The sequence below is a fragment of the Biomphalaria glabrata genome, chromosome 2 (assembly GCF_947242115.1).
Source record: "Biomphalaria glabrata chromosome 2, xgBioGlab47.1, whole genome shotgun sequence".
NCBI lineage: Eukaryota > Metazoa > Mollusca > Gastropoda > Planorbidae > Biomphalaria > Biomphalaria glabrata.
The window spans coordinates 52,001,441-52,016,162 of NC_074712.1; the positions used below are offsets into that span (position 1 = coordinate 52,001,441).

Sequence of the window (14,722 nt, forward strand, 5' to 3'; positions counted from 1 at the left end):
CCTGCGGTAATTCCCCGTTGTCACCCCATGCGTTCATTCGCTACTGTTATTCCCTACTGTCAGCCACTGCGGTCATTCCCAGCTCTCATTTCCTGCGGTCATTCCCGTATGTCATCCCATGCAGTCATTCCCAGCGCTGAGTCCATGCGATCGTTCCCTGCTCACATTTCCTGCGGTCATTCCCAGCTCTCATTCCCTACTGTGATCCCATGCAGTCATTCCCAGCTGTCATTCCCTATTGTCATCCCTTGCGGTCGTTCCCTGCTGTCATCCCCTGCGGTCATTCCTTACAGTCATTCACTGCCGTCATGCAGGATATTTGGGCTAGAATGTAATAGAATGAATCTCGTAGAATGTAATAATCTTCAAGTATGAAACTTTAAAAAACAAAACAAATGAGTGTCAGTTTGAGATCAGTGTCTAGTCCAGGTCATTATCACATCAATTGCTGTGTCTAGTCCAGGTCATTATCACATCAATTGCTGTGTCTAGTCCAGGTCGATATCACATCAATTGCTGTGTCTAGTCCAGGTCATTATCACATCAATTGCTGTGTCTAGTCCAGGTCATTATCACATCAATTGCTGTGTCTAGTCCAGGTCATTATCACATCAATTGCTGTGTCTAGTATTGCACAGTTTTGCTATTTCACCCACCAAGAGACAGCTTGCACAGAAAAAAAAGTAAATTTTAGAACTATTTAGTCAACAATGTAGTTTCTAGAAGATATTTTAGTCATGTTTCAGGGTTGTTTCAGCAGGACTAATACATGTGATTCCGTGCACGAACTGCCGAACTTAGATCCTGGGCACTTCAATTATTCCTCAGAATATATCTCATGGTTGTAAACATTTAATATACAATAACTGTAAAATACAATAAGTTAATATACCACAACCTATTAAAATACCCAGAAATACACAGCACATTTCATTTTCCAAATGCAATCACTACATCATACGTGTTCCTTTTTCACGACTGCCATTAGCGCAAGAAACGGGTTGCCTGAATCAGCCAGGAAAACCAAAGCAGAGTTTTGAGTCACTAATTAACATGCAAGACTAGATTGGCACATGGATGCATGTACGATGTAAATATCTTCTCTTTTGATCGAACGTCCGTAACTTATAAGATAAGCTTATTTATAAGCTAACATTGAAAACATTCAAATGTTCTAATTCTCACAGACTTGACGATGTCTATATATTAACTAAAGTATACATTTTTTAAAACAAACTGATTTTTAGTAAGATTTTAAGAGGTGTAAAAAAAAACAACTCCTACAAGTAGACCTGGAAGCCAGAAACGAGCAGGTAGAAGATGACTTATCACAAGACTTGGTGTAACAAACTTACTGACAGGAATGATGGGGAATCACTTCATCTTTCATCTCGACTCGACATTCCTCGCGTACAGCCGTGTAATTGAAAAATGTTAACTTCAACACCAACAAAGAAACAATTCCAGAGCCGACATTTCAGGCGGATTCTCTCACCTCGGCAGTGATATCTTCATAGACTGAACGAGTGGCTCTATCCACTTGCTCATCTCAACATTCAAACACTGCCACAAATGAGAATAGTTAACTTTATACTAGGCCGCCACCTTGACCACTCGCCTCTTACAGACATGAGGAGGATTTGGTTGTTGTTGTTTCTAAACAAAACATGTATAGGGGCGGTAAGTCTTGCATGAGGTGAATACTCCTCCCTCACCACCTACACAGAAGCACTAATAATTGTGTATAGAAAAGTTGTATGGTCTTGCTAAAGCACTAATAATTGTATATAGAAAAGTTGTATGGTCTTGCTTAATCACTAATAATTGTGTATAGAAAAGTTGTATGGTCTTGCTAAAGCACTAATAATTGTGTATAGAAAAGTTTATGGTCTTGCTAAAGCACTAATAATTGTGTATAGAAAAGTTTTATGGTCTTGCTAAAGCACTAATATTTGTCTATAGAAAAGTTTTATGGTCTTGCTAAAGCACTAATAATTGTGTATAGAAAAGTTGTATGGTCTTGCTAAAGCACTAATAATTGTGTATAGAAAAGTTTTATGGTCTTGCTAAAGCACTAATAATTGTGTATAGAAAAGTTTTATGGTCTTGCTAAAGCACTAATATTTGTCTATAGAAAAGTTTTATGGTCTTGCTAAAGCACTAATAATTGTGTATAGAAAAGTTTTATGGTCTTGCTAAAGCACTAATAATTGTGTATAGAAAAGTTTTATGGTCTTGCTAATGTACTAATACTTGTGTATATAGAAGTTTTATGGTCTTGCTAAAGCACTAATAATTGTGTATAGAAAAGTTGTATGGTCTTGCTAAAGCACTAATAATTGTGTATAGAAAAGTTTATGGTCTTGCTAAAGCACTAATAATTGTGTATAGAAAAGTTTTATGGTCTTGCTAAAGCACTAATATTTGTCTATAGAAAAGTTTTATGGTCTTGCTAAAGCACTAATAATTGTGTATAGAAAAGTTGTATGGTCTTGCTAAAGCACTAATAATTGTGTATAGAAAAGTTTTATGGTCTTGCTAAAGCACTAATAATTGTGTATAGAAAAGTTTTATGGTCTTGCTAAAGCACTAATAATTGTGTATAGAAAAGTTTTATGGTCTTGCTAAAGCACTAATAATTGTGTATAGAAAAGTTTTATGGTCTTGCTAAAGCACTAATAATTGTGTATAGAAAAGTTTTATGGTCTTGCTAATGTACTAATAATTGTGTATATAGAAGTTTTATGGTCTTGCTAAAGCACTAATAATTGTGTATAGAAAAGTTGTATGGTCTTGCTAAAGCACTAATAATTGTGTATAGAAAAGTTTTGTGGTCTTGCTAAAGCACTAATATTTGTCTATAGAAAAGTTTTGTGCTCTTGCTAAAGCACTAATAATTGTGTATAGATAAGTGTTGTGCTCTTGCTAAAGCACTAATAATTGTGTTCAGAAACGTTTTGTGGTCTTGTTAAAACCACGTTTTAAAACAAGCTTTATAGGTTTAAAACAAAACTGTTACATATTTGACTTATAGGGGTATGTTTTAAGGATATAGTATTTTGTCTATGGAATACTTTGGGACTGCGTAGAATATACCGGAAATTATTAAATTTCAAACTATCTTTTGCTTAGAATGTAATATTTATGACAGAGAAAAAGAGAAAATGTAACTTGTCTATATAAAAACGTTGATATCTTTAATGAGGCCAAGAACATCAAATGTAGATGTTATTGTTCATGAAACTCAGGTTTTAAAAAGCAGAATGTCTGAGTTATGTTTAATAATAAGTGAATGACAATTAAGAAAAAAAGCGCAGCTCTTTGTTAAATATCTAAAAGGCCATAAAACATGTAAAGTGAAGTTAGTTTGTTAGACGTCATTTATGGATGCTTCAGAGAACTAAAGTTAATCATTGTGATTTTCGTCTTTTTTGTGTTCATTACTTGAATTCGGCAGCATATGTTCTAATCAGATCTCTGCTGCCAACTGTGATGCTAAAGTTTAAAAAAAAGTTAAAATTCCCCTTTCAGACCTTGCGATCTATGGGGCAGATGATGTTGAGGTCACGTGTTTCTATGGCCAACGGTTAACGAGTAGGTTGTCCTTTACTTTTCCCCAACTAAATTCAGGTACCCATTAGAGTTGGGTGGACTCAGGGGCGCCCTAAAAATCCCAAAGTTCAAAATCTCAGTCTTCACCGAGATTCGAACCCATGACCCCTAGCTTAACCCCTCAGCCACCTCGCCCCCGCCAAATATGATGTTTAAAAAGAAAAAAAAAGCGCCGGATCTAATTTCAAGGAAACAAAAGAAATAAATATCTTGTTGAAGAAAAGGGAATAATCAGTTCTTTTATGTAAAATTAACCCTTTCCAACCCCCTAAAGTAAGTAGTCTAGTATTAAAATAATAATAAAAGTTTTAACCTACATCGTCTGAATGTTACATGTTGCTAAAAAAATTCATTAATAAAAAAGCAATATATTTTAAAGCTTTTTAAACTACCCTACTATATCCCACTGTATCCCAGTATATCCCACTGTGCTGAAATGAAAACATTTCATACTAAGAGCAAACAAAACTTGAATGAAATGAAAAGATTATTTTATAATTTTAAGTGTCATTTCTAGACACTATCACAGATCGTCTTCACCAGATAGCAGACATTTTGAACAGCACAGACTGCCTGAAGCACAAGATCATCTGTTCTAATAAAAAAAATGTGATTTTGAAAAAGTATTTTAAGTTACAAGGTATTTTGAGATTTGAATCAAATGAGGCTTGTCTGTAGGTCTAGTGGAAATTAGGCTTGTCTGTAGGTCTAGTGGAAATGAAGCTTGTCTGTAGGTCCAGTAAAAATAACTCATGTTTGTATCCTGACATAAATATGTAAAACGAAAATATGTAGTGACATAAATAGACCACCAGCGGACAATGGTTATGTCTGTGCTAAATGTGGCAAAATATGTAGGTCATAGCCGGGTCTGCGTAGCCACGTGAAATACTGCAGTTCTCATTAATCTTTGGACTCGAAGACAGGCCTTATTATGTAGTGACAAAAGACAAGAGGGACGTAATCGTGTATTGCAGTGGTCAGTGTGTGGCTGTAACGGAGCATGTAGCATGACTGATATATGAATATATGGACGGACGGACGGACGGACAGACAGACAGACAGACAGACAGACAGACAAACAGACAGACAGACAGATAGATAGATAGATAGATAGATAGATAGATAGATAGATAGATAGATAGATAGATAGATAGATAGATAGAATTTTTTTTTCCCTAGAATGTTTAATCAGTATCTCTCTCTCTCTCTCACACACTCACAAAGTCACACACACATCACACATATACACAGACATTTCATTAGCATATAAGCATTTTTTTTGTCTGTCGCCAACTTATGTATATTTCAACAAATGGCTGAAAAAAAGATTTCTCTTGAAGCCATTGAACTCAGCTCGAGAAGTGAACAAAATAAAGAGATAAAGAAAAACATGTTTCTAGACCTCTTCACCTTTATCACTGCTTCTGTTTGGTGTTTAATAATATTTCTACTTTTATTTTCCTGAGCAAGATAAATAACAAGAGTATCCATATCACTTTCGCTAAAAAATGACCGCTGTTATAACAAATAAAAATTGACACCGTGTTCTTAAGATCTACACAGATTCTGTCCATGGTTCTATTCTAGATCTACACAGAACTTCTCAGTTTTCATCATTAAAAACTGAGTTGGATAAATCATTCATGGGAAGCCGTTAAAGGTGATATTGTTCAAACATTCTTTTTATTTCTCCTGCGTCGAGGACTCGTTGACTGAGGGGACCTATTCAGGTGCTGTGCGGTCATGGAAGTAGTTCCAAGTAGTATCGCTCCGCAGCCTAACAGAGGACTAGTTGGAGTAAGAAATATTAACTCTAGATTAACTGGAAGAATTATAAAGCATATAGTTTTGACCGGAGGGAGGTCAGGAGTTGCTCTTTCAGGGCGGGTGCGGGAGTTCTAAAGGTGACTTTTAGTGTTGATTAAATCGCCAGTTTTACAAAATATGTGAACAAAGTTTCTAATCAGAAGAGCATCAAATACCTAAACAAAAATAATGCATCTACTGTATCCAGACATCTATTCAACTATTACAGCTCTGCATCAGTCATAACTCCCAATGTTCTTTAAGCTGTTGAAAAAAAAAGAAACTGCAGCTCTCATCAGCTGACTTCTAACTTTAGAGTTATTTATAATATGGCGCCAATTTGTATGTTCACGTGCTTTCACGTTCTGTCTACTCTCACATGCTAATCAGACCATTTTGAAAAAGACAATAAATACAACTGATCCAAGTTTCTTTGAGATTTGTTTTAAAGATATACATTTACGTTTTGAATTGATCCCAACCAACGAAAATAAAAACCCTTTAAATAACACTTTGCATTTTTCTGCTTTAACTCCTTAGAAAAAAAAAAGGGAAATGCATTTTGCTTGGAATTAATGAGATACAAGAATGGAAATGATCTGGCTCCTTCTAGGACACTTTCAAAATAACAACACCGGACCAAACAATGGTCACTAATCTCTGCTTAGAAAGAATCGAAAGTTGATCTGAGATCTATTCCCAGAAAATCTAGCAGCTCAGTTGTCACAATGTTGAAAGCTCTCGACTTGATGGTAAGATGATCAGCGCCAGCAATAGGACTCCCAAGTTCAACTCTTAGAAGAGGAGAGCATTCGTTTTTCTTTGTCCTTAGATTGGAAACTATTACATGTACAATGCATTGGAGGGGGGGGGTAGTGTCAGAGGGAGATACATGTTTTTAAAAAGTGGTGGAGGAGGAGGCTGGAGTCAGAATTAAACACATTTAATATACAGACCATGGAACTATACAGAGCAAATGCAATGATGTATTGATAAAGTAGGTAGGTAGGTAGGTAGGTAGGTAGGTAGGTAGGTAGGTAGCTAGGTAGGTAGGTAGGTAGGTAGGTAGGTAGGTAGGTAGGTAGGTAGATAGATAGATAGATAGATAGATAGATAGATAGATAGATAGATAGATAGATAGTTCTTGTGCATTTTCTTAGCATTGCAGAATCCTAGTTTTCCAAGCTCTGACATTCGTGGCACATTTTGCGTCCTTGACCTTGTTCAGTTAATCGTGACAATCCCCAGTTGGTTAAAATCGTGCACTTTAATTGAAACCTCTCATTGTAATCTGGAATGAAAATCTCACATCTGATTGTCATTTTGAACTGAAATTTTTCTGTAATCTCTTATTTGAAATCTCTAATAACTGTTATTTGTTTCTCTAATCTTATAATAGCTTCAAAGATTTTGATTGTTATTAAAATTCTTGCTGTTTGGAAAATAAACTTTCTCTTTGTAATGTGACACAGCAGATCTCGGTTAATCAGACCACCTCTGGGCACGATCATTTTAGGTTTAATAACCTGCTGGTCCGATTACACGAATATTTTCTATAATACAAGCATGTTTCTATACAGCAGGATCCGGTCCAAATAAGCGGATGATCCGATTAAGCGGTGTTCCGATTAACCGGATTTTACTTTATTAGCATCAACAGAATTAAAATCCTTATTAAAAATTGTTTATGAACATCAGTTTTGCTCTTAGTAATGTCTTGTTTAACAGCACCTATTAACCAACTATCACTAACATTACAGATTATACACTGCACACAGTGAGAAGAATAGAAGCGTGAACTAAATCCTTTGAAAAATGTTCCAGCAGATTTATAGATGAGCCCCAGGTTTATTTTACGTATCGTCAGTAACTTCAGCATTTCATTTCACCCAGAGTATGTAGTGATTACAAACAAGACGAGACAGCCATTGAAATCTGTCTTGCTTGTGTCTCCAGTTATAAATATTTATTACGCTGACCTAGATATCTTATTCCCTCCAGCTGTCTGTAAGCATAGTGGAATTAAGTGATATTAAAAGAACATAACCAGACTAATGTTAGAATAATCTCCACTGTGGCTGCAGACGACAAATATAAGGATGAGATGGCTTTAAAAGCACATGGCGGGGCAAGTTAGTAGTCGTCTGAAGTGTTTGGGCGCTCCTGTAAGCAATTCAAAAAGTAATAGTATTTTATCAGGTAATGTTTTAGTCTAGACTACAAAAATAAAGTCTATGTTGGTTAGGAGCCTAATATAGTACACAAGTGATGTACGGTACGTTTGCTACTGGTCGCATCAACGGGAAAAAAAAATCCCAAAGAAACTGAGCCTCTGGGGATTTATTTTATACCGCGTCACGTGTCGGATGTGGTCAACAGGCATTAGTTTGGGCATCACAGTTATAAACTATAATACATGCTTTTGTACCCTGTATGCGGACTATTTGGGGTAGCTGTTTTGGTGCGCCGTTTTGGTGCGCCGTTTTGGCGCTTATTTATAAAACACACTTTTTTTATAATAACATAGTTCATTATATGCAGTATACACCCCCACCCATACTTTCCAGATTAAATCATTAATAGTTTTGACTATTTCATGAGTACATATTGCGAAAGATGGATGGCTGTTCGTTTGGTATTTGATTGGAACTGTCGTCTCGAGGGTCACGGGTTTGAAATCTGTCCGCCGCCATCCGCTGTCGTTCAAACGGAAGTATTGTACTTTAACTTGCTTAGTGGGATACGTGAGTAGTGCTGTCATAATTTACATTACATTTAGTATGTTGATGTTTACAGACCACATCACAAACTAAGAAATTAGAGACAGGGTTAAGGCAGCGATTGGACCCCACGATGACCTACTAACTATCGTAAAAAAAAACGCAAGCTAAAAATCTTTGGCCATATTACAAGGTCTTCGTGGCTTGCAAAGACCTTCCTTCAAGGAACAGTACCAGGAAAAAGAAGAACAGGCAGACAGAGAAAGCGATGGGAAGACGGCCTACCATTGAAAGAGGAGAGGAATGGAGAAAGACGGTCGACAAATCTAGCATGGTGCCCAAACGGTCCAACAGACAGGGGAAGGTAATGCTTGTGTCCTTTTAACCTCGCCAGTGGGAACAGACCATTATATATATATATATAGGGGAGTTAAGTAATACAAAAGTATTTTATTCCTGTCCAAGTATAAGAAAACAGTTTTGTTTCAGGCAGTCTAGGAGCCACCATGCCTACGTGTACTAAAGAAGACAGTGTGCTGGCTAGATGGCCAGCCGTCCACGAGATAACAATAGATAGCATGGCATTTAGTTCTCTTCAATCAAGCGGCTAGTTTTAATTCTGACATTAGGCATTAAGGTTTAGCTGGACTGCGTGATAAGCCTGAATCTCTCGCCGCTCATGGCCGACCTATATATGGCCGGAAAATATCTAGTATATTAAAGCCAGGATAACAAAGTTTTCTATTGAATACATTATTAGTCTAGCTTTATATAGATACTTTACATAGGGCAATTCTGTGTATTCAACAGGTATTTCGTGTGTATTATTGTATATTTGTATTCTCATGTATTTCTTTTATAAAACGAGAAATGAATCTTTTCTTTTTTTTTTTTTTTCTCTGTTCTAAATTTATTTTTAACCCAAATTTCTAACCATTTATCTCCCCTTGTTCTTCTGAAACAGCAATGAAATAAAATAATCATTCAATAGTAACGGAATTAACTATTTTACAAATATATGTTGTTTTACATGTTTCGGATGTTCCTTCAGAGTTGAAGATAATTACTTCCTAGTCCAAACCTCCCGCAGGACGACGGGGGATGGGAGCGGGCAGGGTTTGAACCCGGGACCATCGACAAATCTGAACGACAGTCCAGCGCGCAAACCACACGACCAGGAATTAAAGCAATTGTCTACAATGTAAGCAATTGCTTCCCTGCAACACACACACACACACTTTTTATCAAGAGAGGTATTTAGAGATCCTAAAGCAGTGATTCCCAAAGTGGTCTATATAGACCCCCAGGGGTCTACGAAGACTTCCTAGGGGTCTACGAACGTGAAAAAGTAAATTGGGGGTCTATGAGATGTTCATGGGGGTCTTTGACTTTAATTTTCACACCCCATTAATGTAACTATTTCAAACACTTATAAATGATTTGTACCTTAGTTATAAATATTAATTTCATTATTCAAAAGTAAAATAGTTGTATTTAATTACAATACTAATCTAAATAGTTAATTTTGTCTACATGTAACTAATAATTAACAAAAAGAAATCTTGATTTCAAAGCGTTGATTATTTATTTCCTTGTTAATTAAGCGGTTGTCTATAATAAGAGCCTTTTTATAACCATATGAAATCAATTAAACTGGAGCATTATTTGAGACGATGCCACCCTGATAAAAAGATAAAAGTGAGAAAAAAATGTCAGAATAGACTCACAAAATCTTTCTTCAACACCATATAGAAAAGATGGTGGTTTGTGAGCGTCTTACAAGATCTCTATACCTATAGTCAAATATGAAAAACACTATAGATAAAACATTGAAGTAGTTTTAAAAACTCTTTTACACAAACCTTCATCTGATATTATGAAACGAATTTCTTTTAGTAACACTACAGTTCAAGGGCACATCGGTGGGATGAGCATTAAAGCTGCAAACTACCTAATGGTCTTCGGCTCCATATTTTTCCCCAGGGCTGACCCACGAGGCCTTTCCCATGTTTGGGTGTATAGCTGCAAAGCAGCAGAGGTTTGAATTCTATTTGCCTTCAGCTAGGTGGGCTGCAAGCCAAGGCTATTGAGTTCCTCCTGCCCGAAGCTTACTGGTTTAGGCGCCAGTAACTCAACTTTGCCTCTTCTCCTGTTAGTGAAAACAGCTACGCAGGACCAATATTTGAGCCAAATGTGAAAGATCAAGAATAACACGAGAAACTGCTCTTTGCGAAAACTTGTACAATAATACATGAGGCAAATTAATTAATTTATACACTGCTGTTAGAAATTAGTTTTGAAAAATTAGTTTATGAATGTGCTAAAATGCAATATAAGTTAAGCAGGGGTGTACCGAAAATCAGAAAGCATGGCAAGGGGTCTACGAGACAAAAAAGTTTGGGAACCACTGTCCTAAAGGGACGGGAAAAAAAGAGACCCAGCACGTAGGGTGAAACAGACAAAAAAAAGACAGGGGTGGGCCGCAGTTAAGCTGTAGAATAACCAAGGACGATAATCCAAACTAAACCACAGAGCAGCTCGTCGAGTGCACTTGACTATGTTGATAATGTGCAGACCTACTGAGCAGTTTAAAAATACATATTAAAAAACGAGTTTTATTAGCGAAATAAACACGCAGGATAGAATAAGGACAAAAACACGCTGGTAATTTTTTTTTTTTCAAAACAATCTAAAAGCTTTGATTTGCTATTTGCGCGCATGGTCTGACATGGTCTACTTAATGAGAGCTCACGCTCTTGCTACACGCTTCAATGATTCAGTTTCAGTGCAAGCGACAGATATCCCAAGTAACAAGTTGTCTGTCGTATATCAAAATATAAGTTTACAAAGTCTGCCTCGATAGCCAACAACATCGTACAGAGAAGTTAATCAAAACCCTATTTTGTGCTGTTAAGTCTTTTTCATTTGCTTTTAGCTGACGAAGGTCTGATGACCTAAACGTCTTGTTTTACTTTCATCCCAGACGTCTTCCTGTGTGTGGAACTATATTCATATTTAATCACATTGTCTCAATTTTTACAATGGCGCGTTCGTTTTAAAAAAAACTTTGAACGCACATAAAAAAATAAGACAGTGGGGAAAAGTCGAAACGAAACAACAGGCTGCAGAGAACAACTCAGTACCACTAAGAATACAAACACACTCAAATGAACATGGCTCATTCATTATTTTAAAAAAAAAACTTATCTTTTCAAAATTGTAGTTAAAAATAGAAAATATTAACAGTATTTTCAATCAGTAAGTGAAATGAATTTTAACTGAAATCATTATTTTACTCTGATTAGCCAACGTGACGATTGTCTCATCTTGTATATGTACTAGGCCGATGGTGAATTTGCAATTTCTGTATTAAATTTAAACGTATCTACATCTAAATACAACTCAGTCCCATGTTCGTGAGACTTTGTAGGCTATATCATAAAGAAGGAGCTATACATTCTGTTACTTACAATATCCTTTCTTTTTTTAAAATAATTTTCGGATTCATCGTAAATGGCCAACGTCTTAACATTTCTTGTTGGATCTAGATTGAAAGGGGGGAGGAGTTCTTTTCAAACTTGGTCACTAAATAAGCAAAATATCAAAAAATACTTTTAAATAAAAACAATGCTCATTTCAGGGAAAGAACCGCACAACTACTGACATTTATGTCTTTAAAACAACATTAATTAATTACCACTCATTAATTAACTAATTGTTTTTACTTATTTATGGATATATTTATCGATAATGAATTTTTGTGCGAAGTTTCAACTTGATCGGAGGCTGGGAATTGGAAGAAATAACGTGTACAATATGTGTACCAGTCAGGCCGCGAGTGACTTGATATAAGCGATGTAAAGAAATAACACGTACACGATTTGTACCAGACAGACCGACAGAGTGACTTGATAGAAGCGATGTAAGGACGAGCTAAGTCGGTATGTGAGTCTCTTACCGTGAATGGATGTTATCAGGCTAGTCATCCACAACACAATTTCTCTATGTAACTGTCATACCCTCCGGGCACACGCACACACATACACCCTCACGTTCACATGCACACATTCTCTGAGATACACACACCCATTCAAACAAGAAGAAAGACTTGAGAGCAGTTATATTTTGTTATTCATTCATTTTTTTTTTGAATACTAAAAAATCTTGACAGTAATTGAAATAGACATGAACGCTGACGTGAATGTTTTCACATATAGTGCGATTTTGAAGCGCAGAAGTGTAGCCTTAGGAGGGAAGCAGAACAGCGGCAGCGCTGCTTATTCTGAAGAAAAGTAGCGCTCTTTACTGATTGATTTCAAAAAGAAAACGAAGACAGCTTATGTCCTCAAATTATAAAAAGAAAAGGCAAAAAATTAGAAAAAAAAACTTGCCAATAATTCATATAATGAGAAATAGAGCAACCGAGATGTAGCGACATTGAATTGACTCATGACCTTTCTATACAAGGTAACCTCTTGACAAACGGTGAAGTTGCTTTGCGACATGCATATCACTTGCTGGGGTTTGCACACATTAGGAATAATTGTGTTTTTTATTTTAACATTTTAAACAATATCGCTAGTTTGTTTTGAAATTAAGAAAAAATAGCAATACTAATTGAATAGAACATGCTATTCTATGTTTACAATGAATATCGGCAGAGTACCTAGAAAGTCTATGAGCAACCATTCTTCTTGAAATGCATCAAACGCTAGAGATCGAATTTGGCCAGAATCGCTAGCATAAACCTTCAGCTGATTTCTGTACGTTAACCGTGAGCTGTCAGCAATCTTACAATGAGAGTAAGCATAGAGATGTAACAGGGATAGATTGAAGTATCTTATGTAATAGTTATTCTGCATAACTCTTAAAGCGGGTGAAAGTAATGGATCGATCTAACCAGAAGACGACTAGATAAGTTGAAGCCAGTACTCACACACAGGTTGGGCATTATTTCTTCTTCTGAATAAAACCAAAAACTGCGGTACTACACACGTCTCATATGGCCCTCTCGCCTCCCGACGGCACGCCACGCACCAAGTCCCCTACCTGCGCCTCACCTCCACACCCAGCTCTCCCCCCCCCCCCAACAGCAAACGTAATGTCCCGTTGACCGCACTTAGCACGGGCAGGCTCGTGTAATTCGACAATTAGTCTCAGAAATTTGTGTCGTCCCTCCCCCTCCTAATTCTGTTCTATGATCTCTCTCTCCTACAGTTCAGATTGACAGAAAGCATGCATGTCACATTTCGCACGCTGTCAGGACTCTCTACAAACTGTGGACTTCGTTTTGTCACATTTTTCACTCGAATACTTAATAAAGGTTCTCACATTTTAATGTTTATATTAGACATTGACAATAACATAGTACAAGTTGCAGTTTGTTGAACTCCTATGCTGAGCTTGTTGTGAGAAACAGATCCAATGGACATCGGAGATTATCATACAGAGATATCTGCAGCAATCCAAAGAAAGTTGGCTATGTGAAATATAGGAAGAGTTATAGGGGGGACAAGAATAGAGGCGGCTATGGACAGAGAGAGGAGGCAGTAAGCTTCCCTAAGATGAAACATTCATTCTCATGCAGAAACTGGAGCAAAGTTAGTCGCTCTAGAATCTGGCTCTCGCCATGAAGTCAACTAGCATGAATGGAATTATGATGATTGTAATGTTTCTTTATTTCTAGTAAATTAGACAGGAACTTGGTTTTACGTCGAAATTGTATGTTTTTGTTATGATTAGATTTTTTTTACTTGAGAAGACGTTTGTCAAGTGATGATCTAATCAACGTCGAAGAGAAGTGTGTAAACAAGACTTTTTTTTTTAGTTTGGCCTCTAGTAGCTTTGAGTTTCTACACAGAATGTAAAAAAAAATGTAAGGGGAGATATTATAAATGAAATCTTTATATTTAGGTTCCGTTACTGGGACTTAGACTAACATAAGAATCTTTAACTCTAATGTTAAGGCAGTCCTACTGTATGGTTCTGAAACAAGGAGAACAGCTAAAGCAACAACAAAAAAATTAAAGACCTTCATCGAAAGATGTCTGAGAAATATCTTTAAAATACACTAGGTACGACAAAATAGAAAAACACCAAACTGTGGGAGATGGGCGGACAGAGAAATATAGAGGTGCAGATCTTAGTGAGAAATTAGAGATGGATTGGTCACGCCCTTATAAAAGATACCAACAACAGAGCTAGACAGGCCTTGGAGTGGAACCCCCAGGGCACAAGACGTAGAGGAAGACCAAAAAGAACATGGCGACGCAGTGTACTAGATGAAGCCGAGAGGACCGGAAAGAGATGGGAAGCATTTAAAAAACTAGCAAGAGACCGTGGACAATGACATGTTTTTACTGAGGGTTATGTTCCACGAGGAACTCAAAAGAAAGATGAGGGAGATGACTTGGACGTTTAGTCTCAAAAACTGTAATTAGATGAGACAAGCTTGTATCAGGTTCGACTCAGTTATAAGTTTCAATGTTTATGTTAAGTGTTTGTCTGTGACTGCATTAATGTATTTGAGTTATAAAGCGTATGACTGCTTCATATATAACGTGTTCAATCTTTTCCTGATT

At 36.7% G+C, this 14,722-nt stretch overlaps 1 protein-coding gene across 18 annotated transcripts in view; it reads right to left on the bottom strand.

Moving 5' to 3' along the window:
• LOC106055108 (collagen alpha-1(XXIII) chain-like) overlaps window positions 1-14,722 on the bottom strand; it is a 178,040-nt gene that overhangs the window by 161,201 nt on the left and 2,117 nt on the right. The window lies entirely within an intron of this gene.